Below are 8,878 nucleotides of genomic sequence, written 5' to 3'. Positions count from 1 at the left end.
CAAGGCTTTCTTTCTGTTTGAATCTCTCTACTGTACTGGGCCTTGTTGTTTGTGAGGTGGGCCTTGTCCGAAGCGCAATCCTACACAGTTGCGTCGGGCATGCCGCTCTGATCAGGCCCTCGGTCATGTGAGTGATCTTGCCCTCGGTCGCGACGCCCTCGGGGCTACGCCCCTTGGGCGTCGCGACCTCGGGCAAGATCACTCACAGACCTCGGGCCTGATCAGAGCATCATGCCCTCGCAACTGTGTAGGATTATGTATTTATTGCATGTCACGTGAGGGTTGTCCGTACTACGGCCAATCAGCGCCCTCCGCAAGCGGTCTGTATTTCTCGGTATTGCCCGCTTACAAGTAGGCGGGCAATAACTTTCAGTGTATTGCTCGCTGAATCCGATCACTCTGCGCATGCCCGTTCGTCAGTTGAGTCCTTCACTTCTCCGGAGCAGGTTTCTCATTTTGGTGCGATCGATGGTAGATGGACAAAATCGCCATCAGACACACCGGTCACCAAAAGAAGCAACAGGCTCGAAAAAACGGAGGACTCTACTGGCGACGAGCATGTACAGAATAATCGGATTCAACAGTCAATACACCAAAAAGCTACTGCCTACCTGCACGGACTTGTCTCTTCTCTCCGAAGTTAGGACCGGCATTGATGATGCGAGTCGGCCTTCGTCGACCAACTGTTCGAAGAGCTCAGGGATCATCGCAAGCGCAGGCACCTTGAAAACAAACGGAAGGTAAAATGAAACCTACGAAAGGTCATGCTCGGATCGACTCGCCTTCTGTACTTCACCTCCAAGCGTGCCGCATGGGTATCTAGTGTTTGAAATTTTTGAGGCAGCACATTTCGTTTATAGCCCATCATTGGCCAGTATTCTTTGAAAGACTACCAGCAATTTTTTTAGCTCCTGCCATGTCCGAACTACTTGATAGCAGTGATGGCAACAGCAGCAGTTATGAGACGGCGTGTAGTTTTGCGGTGACTGTTCAGAACTGTTCAGAGTCGTATCCTAGGTTAATCCGAATACTAAAAATTGACTCAAATTGCACATAACACGAAGCTGGTTTTTGAAAATTGTAAGTCGTGTATCTGCCCCATTTCTTCTTTATGACTTGCACAATACACCAGTCTTCCTAAACAACACATTTATAGCAGGGGTTAAGTACCATATAAGAGAAGTACAGCCAGTGATATTGTCATGTTGAAATACTACAATTTTGACTTGCACAATGGTCCAGTCTGCCTAAATAACACATTTATAGCAGGGGTTATGTACCATACAAGAGAGCTGCATTGTACATCTAGACATACTGTCATAAACAGCCAGCATTTTTCCTGCAGCCGCGTGGCAGTCACACCACCATCCTCAATATTTCCAGGGAAATCCTTTTACATTGTCAGCTCCTACGTCGTTAGATACAATGTAGGGGGATGTAGGACCGGCTCGTCAAAAATAGAGAACCTGAACAAGCGTGCTCGGGACGTCTCAGCAATCATAGTACACTGTATGCCTGAGCACTCCAATAAAAACGTGATCAATGGCAAAATCGTTCCCCACAGAAAAATCATACTTTGCGGGTCTTGCGTTGCACGCTTGGAGGTGAAGTACAGAAAGCGAGTCGATCCGAGTATGACCTTTCTGACTGGATTGGACTGAACTATTCCAAAAATAACAACGAGGGGTTACGGGTGTGAGTCAACCCCTGTGACACGGACTTCTGTGCCGTGTCACCTCCCTAGTTTGAGTACGACTCCCTGATGACAACTAACTTGACATCCATGGCACTTGCCACTGCATATTTCTTGTCCACTAACAATGTCTCTCCTCTGCCCCTGTGTGTCCACGGCCCTGTTGCTGCACTGGCCCGATGAAACGAATGTCTTCTGCAACTGGAACGGCCCCGGCCCCGTAAACGCTGTCGCGTCGGCGGACTGAATGCGCAGGAGGAAACATTTTGCTGCGAAGATGTCTCCTCTAGACGACGGTAAGGCACCCCATTGATATGTTGCCAGTGTGTGCCAGGGTATCGCGCGATGGTGAATGAGGAATGACGAAGGGTTGTTGTTGTTGTACAAGTTTATTGAAAGGGGAAGTGCATCCATTTTTCGAGTAGGGTCCAGAAGAAAGACAATTTGATATCGGTTCGAATGGCATATCTCTAGCTTCCATACGATAAGCCAAACTTGCCAAATCGTCAATTGTATGCTCACGTTGCCATAGCGACCAGCGCAGTGATGACGTATGAAAGGCTTAGCTCCTCCACAGAGAAGGTCGATCACTGCAGAAATTGGTTATTTTCAATTGTCTTATTGTATTCACGATGTGAAAGAAGTGCTGTGTTTAATGCTGTTAGTGCCGTGAACTATTTATCGCCCTTCTCATGCATTTCCCTCGGCTGACTGTGCCTAGGAAATGGTTTCCTATAGGACAAGATGCTTGGAATTCGCCATCTCTCATGAGACATTTTCAGCAAACTTTCAAACCTACGACATTATTTCATTCGTCAATCTCCACCACCCGTCGTCTCACCTGGCTTCAGAAGATGTTACGAGAGATAGGAGAGTCGCCAGGAAGCATCACATTCATCTTCAGGAAGTGGAAAGAGCAAACGGCAGGGTCCTTGGTTGGGGGAAATGCTGAACGTCAGATTTGTCCCAACCAAGATTTCAGCATTTTGTTCGTCACTATTTTTGCTTGTCTGCTGGTGTCTCCGCACTCCAGCTTTCTCCTGTCGGTGTCACGTCCCAGTACACAACCGAGAGGACTACTAACAAACAGTTCACTGCACTAACAGCATTGAACACAGCCCTTCTTTCACTTCGTGAATACAATAAACCAATTGAAAATGACCAAATTCTGCAGTGATCGACCTTCTCTGTGGTGGAGCTAAGCCTTTCGTACGGCATCACTGCGCTGGTCGCTATGGCAACGTGAGTATACAATTGGCGATTTGGCAAGTTTGGCTTATCGTATGGAAGCGAGAGATATGCCATTCGAACCGATATCAAATTGTCTTTCTTCTGGACCATACTCGAAAAATCAATGCACTTCCCCTTTAACGTCGCACCACAAACAGGCGATTTCGCCTCCTTTGATACATTATTATTATATATGTGGACGACAGAAAGAATGAGAGAGAGAGGGGGGGGACAGAAGTACGGAGAGAGGAAGGGTAGAAATAAATAAGCAAATCAACCTCAGGGCTACACCAAAGCAAAAATGGAATGGGAACATACTACAGTCGTCCCTCTCTAATCCGGCACTTGTTTATCCGGAACCCTTGCCAACCGGCGCACTTTCTGACGAAACCGATTTTTTTCGTTCAATTCCTACAGTCATTTTAATCCGGCACTTGAATTCCGCCTCCGGCAGTGACTTTTTGAAACGAATCGCTCAAACTGCACGTAGTTTGATTTCATAATCCGGCAGTCGTAAGTCGCGTACCGTACAGGTGCACTCCTTGCCAGGCCAGGCTAGGCCAGTCTGGTCAGTGCCGCGCGCGCGGGGCCACTTCAGAGTTCAGTTCAGTTGACAACTGTACTCGACCTCGCGCGGGAGAGTTTAGTTCGGTTGGTTGTTAGGACTTTTCCGAACCCTAACTTATTTATACAAAGAGAAAGACCAAGGAACTACAAGATACGCTATACTGTCCACTAACACCACCAGTTACTAAACTATCAGCTCATGCGATAACATTGCACGACACTGACCGACGGTACTGACGTTCTACAACTAACTACAACGTTCGACCTGCATGATGTCGACTGCTTGCGTGGCCTTCTCAAGAGGGTCAATGTTGTCCAGGAGACAACGGCTAAGCAGTCAACCACACTTTCTTATTTTAGCAAGGAGTCGTGTCCTGCCAATTTTCAGGTGTGTGTGCGTGTGTGTGCAAGAGTACATTGTGAACATGTTCTCTGTTTTACTTTATCACTTTATCACTGTGTATATTCCTGGAGAACAGTTGAGAATATAAAGCCGTGCACCAAATACTTGGGTCGACACGGAAAAACCCTGCGTTTTGACGTATGATACATGCATGCAATTGGGTAGGGCCGGGTCAGAGGGCAGGATTTCTTAATCCAGCACCCTCGTTAATCCAGCAGAAAACGCCGTAGCAAAAGGTGCCGGATTAGAGAGGGACGACTGTATATACTTCCTCCGTATACAAAGACTTCGTGACTTTTTTTCAACGGTGTTTTTGAGCAAGAACCTGCTCAACGAACCGCGCCAAAGGCTGTCATCGACAACCCACATTCATGTTGAGGTAGGTTTGGTTGATCTCGAACAGATTCTCTACGGAAGCCATGCGTGTGAGGACGTTGCCGACAGGAACTCACGAGTCAAATGACAAAAAAACTAACACTTACTTGCTCGAAACTGACAGCGTGACGAAGTAGAGCTCGTGCCTGGAGCACGGAGTCACGACTCACGCGGCACTCGCTGCCCTGAAACTGGCCAGGCTCGTACTTGCGGTGCGCGGCCCCATACGCAGCGTGAGAACATAAATCGGTTCCGCTCGCACGGAAAGATGAAACATTTCAGTCGTCGTGCAACCAGCGCAGACTCCGGATCGGGATGTCGACGACCTGGCTTTCTTCGCCTCTCTCTACTCCAGTCAGACGTCTCCGTTGTGGCCTAGGGGAATCGCAGGGACCTCGTCGAAGCCGTTGTAGAATGCTGGGAGGATTCTCCTGCCGAGAAAATGCGAAGTGTGTGGATGTGCTTGAGCGACTCGTTTCACGGCATAATGGAGGTCGCGGGTTGGAACGACTGAATATGGTCGACACCGATTCGTGCACAGCTCTGGAAATGAAGAGTACGCTAGCCAAAGTCCCGCGTCGGATCATCATTGCAGCTGAAAAGAATCTGAACGAATTGCGAGCAGAAGCAGCGACTTTTGGCGATGCGGAGTCAGCGTCGTCAGGTGACAATGACAGGAGCGACGAAGACTCTGAATAAACTCAATCTCATTCGTCTGAGTTGCTTTTTCTTTGTATATTGCTTGTAAACAGGTTAGACAATGCCACGAGTGTTATTCCAAGTCGAACGGAACAATTCCAGAGCTATGCGCAGCCTTAAAAAAGTCACGAAGTTTTTGTATACGGAGGAAGTACAAAATAGCTTCATACATATATTGCAAACATGTTTACTAGGGTACGGTGGGACGGTAGACCTGTTACGTTCTAGGCTGTGTTTACATGAGAAATTTCAACCCGGGTCGAGTTCAGCCCGGGTTGAAAGTCTGTACGATAGACAAAATAGGTGAGCGTTTACATGAAGACAGTTGACCCGGGTCAAATACTGATATGCCGCCAAAAGTCCACTTCTAGAGTCCTGTATGAATCCGCTCGCGCGAAATTTGCATGTGCAGTGCTGTTCAAACCTGGCGCGAGATACGCACAGAAGTACGTTTGTACGATTTTCTTGACCCGGGTTGATTTCAGGCGAAATTTCAACCCCGGTCAAGCGGAATGCGTCATGTAAACGCGCCATTCATTTTGTGTGCATTGCGGGTTGAAATCTGACCCGGGTCGAACTCAACCCGGGTTGAAACGCCTCATGTAAACACAGCCTAACACGTTATCAGGTGGAGAGTGTCCTGTACTCATGTTATCAGGTCGAGAGCGTATTGTAGTCACTCTCTCTATTCCTGTACTTCATTACGTTTAAGGTATACGTATAACTTCTCAACACTTTTTTTGTCTACAGTTGTGTACTCACGTCTTCAGATAGAGAGCGTATTGCACCCACTCTCTAGTCTCTCTAGTGCATTGAGATTCTGTGGATCGCACATGAAATGGATACACAGACAAAGCAGGCCAAGTACATGGCGAGATTTGGCCAGAAGACACGTAGTCATGAACCACCAAGGCGACATATAGAAATTGCGCCTGGACACGCAAAGACAAAGCAGGCCGCTTACATGGTGACATCAATCCTCCATGTACTACTGCAGTAGTTACCATGGTTACAGGGAGGCTCCGGTGCAGAACGTTCCAATGTAGGGCAGGAAAGCGCAACGAAGTGTACGAGCTACATGTACGTCCCTCGGCAACAGAGAGTGCCGAACATTAGTCGAATAGAATGCCGAAAAATCGGCCTAGTGCGGACCAGACACTTGGCCGACTTTCGGCCAACATGGAGTTGTACGAAAATAATCAAGATCGGCGCTAAATAATTGCCTGGGGTCACGTGGGGTGGACGGTGTTGCCGCACAAGTAGTAATAGTCTCTGACAAATCTCGCCGCTAGTTTCTTGTCAACGAGTTTTCGGGCAAGTATCGACGGGTAGACACTTGGCCGAAAAGTCGACCGACGTGTCCTAGCTCTCTGAAGCCTCAGTCAACAGAAGAGACGAAGCCCGTACCAGTTTGACATCTGCGCAAGAGGTTTCTGGTCTCGACAGCAGCTGGGTGCATTTTTTATGTACTAAAGGGTGACTCACCCATCAGCGTCCGTGTTGTTGGGGGGGGGGGGGGGAGTTTCTTGCTCAGATGTCTCGGAACGAAAGCAAGAAGAATGAGCATTATCTACAGGAAAACCTGGTGTAAGCGACCTCTCGTTTTAGCGACCACCTGCTCCTGGCAACCGTTTTGCCATGCACGGACAGTTCTACACAGACACTGTCGGACCTGGTTCTAAAGACCACCTGGCTTTAACGGTCGATTTTCCTTGCACCGTGGGGTGGTCGCCTAGACCGGCTTTACTGTACTAGAAAAAGAAAAAAGGACATAATATGCTCACCACTGTATCACCTATGTACAATGTACAGTCAGAAAGTGCAACAACTACAGTCCATTTCAAAACTATAGACGCGTACATAGGCAAAAACCGTTATGCCAGCATCTATACCACATAAAATCTGTGATCACTTTGTGCATAAATTTTTCCAAATTGGGCGTCTGTTATCCAACCCTTTAGAAACTATATGAGAGTAATTGTGGAGCGATCCTGAGCAATATTCCGAAAAGTATTCTCAAAAAGTTCCAGCCAAATTTGAAATAATTATTTCAAAAACCCTACGTGTCTATAGTTTTGAAATGCACTGTAGGCATACAACTCACAGAGTACTGAGACATCCGACAATTTACTTGAAACCTAAAAGACCTGACGCGCTTTGGAGATGTGTGGGAGATAGGTGTCAGGTCGTCGAATGCCGCAGTACTCTGTCAGTTTTGTGCCTAGTTGCTGCACTTTCTGACCGTATGTACATGTACATTTACACGTGAGGATAACTGAACTATACGGAGAGGGAGAGCAGAGCGATCAGCAGGAACTCGAACTACTCCCTACAGGCCGCGTATGGAACACTTGCATGCTTGATTCACGGAGTAGAACAAGTTCAGCAAGATCTGCTATTTAGGTTCGTTCTCAACCTAAGAAATTTACTCATACAGTCTTCAAGAATGGACTCGGATGGAGAGCCAAGGATAAATTTATAGAAAAGAAAAAAAATTATAGAAAAGAAAAAGTTCCAAGGAACTACAAGTTACACTATTTATTAATAATTAATTTTACTGCCTCTCAAGACTCAGTGGAAACACCAGCCAATGTAAAGAGAGTGGTAGCCTATAATGTCCACCGTAACCGTGACCACCTGTTACTAATGAGTAAAATCAGCTCATGCGATAACATTGCACGACACTGAGCCGGTTGTTTAGTAACTGGTGGTGCTAGTGGACATTATAGCGTCACTTGTAGTTCATTGGTCCTTTTTCTGTTCTCCATTCATCAGCCATCATCAGGCATCATAATTCTGTGAACCACTGTATGACTGGATGGGGATCAAGCCAGTGCACTGGTTGCGGGAAATTTCGCATTGGGAAGGGATTCGGAACACAGCATATTAGGTGAACAAAGATTTATGGTTGATCTCATGTGTCTATTGGAATTTAGATTTGAATGAGACGCACTGGAAGTACAGGTGATAATGGTACACGAAAACTTCGAATTTGTTTCCAGTTCATTCACTCTAACATGTAGTTCTCCAGGTCGAGAGTCCAAAGCAAATTGCTTTCCCTGTTCGATCATTCTCTCCTAATTTGGCAAGATCGTTTTTCTTTCTCGCTTTCTGTCTGTTTGTCTGTCTGTCTGTCTGTCTGTCTGTCTGTCTGTCTGTCTCATTCCCATGTATCCACTGATGAGAATGGGTAGAAAAGCTGTCGGAAGTGTACTAAGTTGATTGAAACCTTGTTGCTACGTGTGATCAAATTTCATCTCCGAAATCCTTGCTTATTGTTACAGCCTGTAAAGGAGGGATACCGCATCAAGAATGAGTTCTCCATCGGTCCTGGTCCGGAGGCATCACCACAAGGTATGAGGAGAGAGAGAGAGAGAGAGAGAGAGAGAGAGAGAGAGAGAGAGAGAGAGAGAGAGAGAGAGAGAGAGAGAGAGAGAGAGAGAGAGAGAGAGAGAGAGAGAGAGCGAGAGAAAGCGAGTAATTTGAGTAACACTGGTAATTTGAGTAACGCAGACTGAAAAAGATGCTTTGTTCAACACACCTGCATCAGCACCAAGTTCTTTTGCATGGCCTGGTTTGTATTCAGCAACGGTTGGAAATGAAGATACTTTTGCGTGTCATCTGTAGTCGTGCTGCTTGGCGTTACAATGCTTGCCTGCTCGTTGTTTGTGTGTGCATGCATATCCCACCGGGGTGTGCCCACAGCAGCTGACTTGATGCTGGGCAAGTGGTGATGTTAGAGCATGCATGGCGGTGATGAGTGCAAGGCTTTGCCGGATCCATCCTGGCTCAGCCCTGTAGTGTACTGTGCCCTACTGGTCCGTTGTTCATACTCTTTCTGGATCATAAGGATTACCGTCAAGTTAGTTTATACTGTGCTTGTCTGCATGCATTCACATTGTTTTGCTGTT

General features: G+C 47.0%; 1 long non-coding RNA gene across 1 annotated transcript in view; it reads left to right on the top strand.

Moving 5' to 3' along the window:
- The first annotated feature begins 1,851 nt into the window (after window positions 1–1,851).
- The window catches only part of LOC135816739 (uncharacterized), a 10,164-nt gene continuing 3,137 nt past the window's right edge, over window positions 1,852–8,878 (top strand). The window contains exons 1-2 of the long non-coding RNA XR_010553482.1: window positions 1,852–1,989; window positions 8,252–8,321. This is a non-coding gene — a long non-coding RNA (uncharacterized LOC135816739). The remainder of the gene's footprint in view (window positions 1,990–8,251; window positions 8,322–8,878) is intronic.

The sequence above is a fragment of the Sycon ciliatum genome, chromosome 5, assembly GCF_964019385.1.
Source record: "Sycon ciliatum chromosome 5, ocSycCili1.1, whole genome shotgun sequence".
Lineage (NCBI taxonomy): Eukaryota > Metazoa > Porifera > Calcarea > Leucosolenida > Sycettidae > Sycon > Sycon ciliatum.
This window is presented reverse-complemented; position numbering and strand designations above follow the sequence as displayed.